Source organism: Haliaeetus leucocephalus, unplaced genomic scaffold (genome assembly GCF_000737465.1).
Source record: "Haliaeetus leucocephalus isolate CR32 unplaced genomic scaffold, Haliaeetus_leucocephalus-4.0 Scaffold217, whole genome shotgun sequence".
NCBI classification, from domain to species: domain Eukaryota; kingdom Metazoa; phylum Chordata; class Aves; order Accipitriformes; family Accipitridae; genus Haliaeetus; species Haliaeetus leucocephalus.
Window position 1 is genome coordinate 562,453 of NW_010972653.1, and position 430 is coordinate 562,882.

A 430-nucleotide genomic window follows, 5' to 3' on the forward strand; every position below is an offset into this window, starting at 1 on the left:
TGCTCCCCCCCCCCCGCGCTTCCACAGCGTGTGGCCGCCACCGTGGGATGAGCGCGGAGCAGCCTTCTGCGCGGAGCCCGGCAGCAGAAAGGAGAATGAATCCCTTTGCTGCCCCGGCCTCGCGTTGCCGAGCCGGATCGGGCTGCGTTTTCTCTGCAGCGTCTCTCGGGGGCAATTCGCGCTGGCTCTGAAGGTGTCCCTCCCCACTCCCCCCCGCTCCTCCGCTGGGGTTTAGCTGCATCGCCTTGCGCAAGCCCAGCGGGAGCGGCCGCCTCGCCCCGCGCGGGTCGCTGCCTGCGGAGCTCTCCTCGGGAAAGGCCCCCCTCCCCCGCCCGCGCGCCGGGCCGTCCCCGGCTGCCCGCCGGCCTGCCCCGCCGCCCGGCCTGGGGCACCGCACCCCGCGCCTCTCCGAGGAGGGACCCGCAGCCCC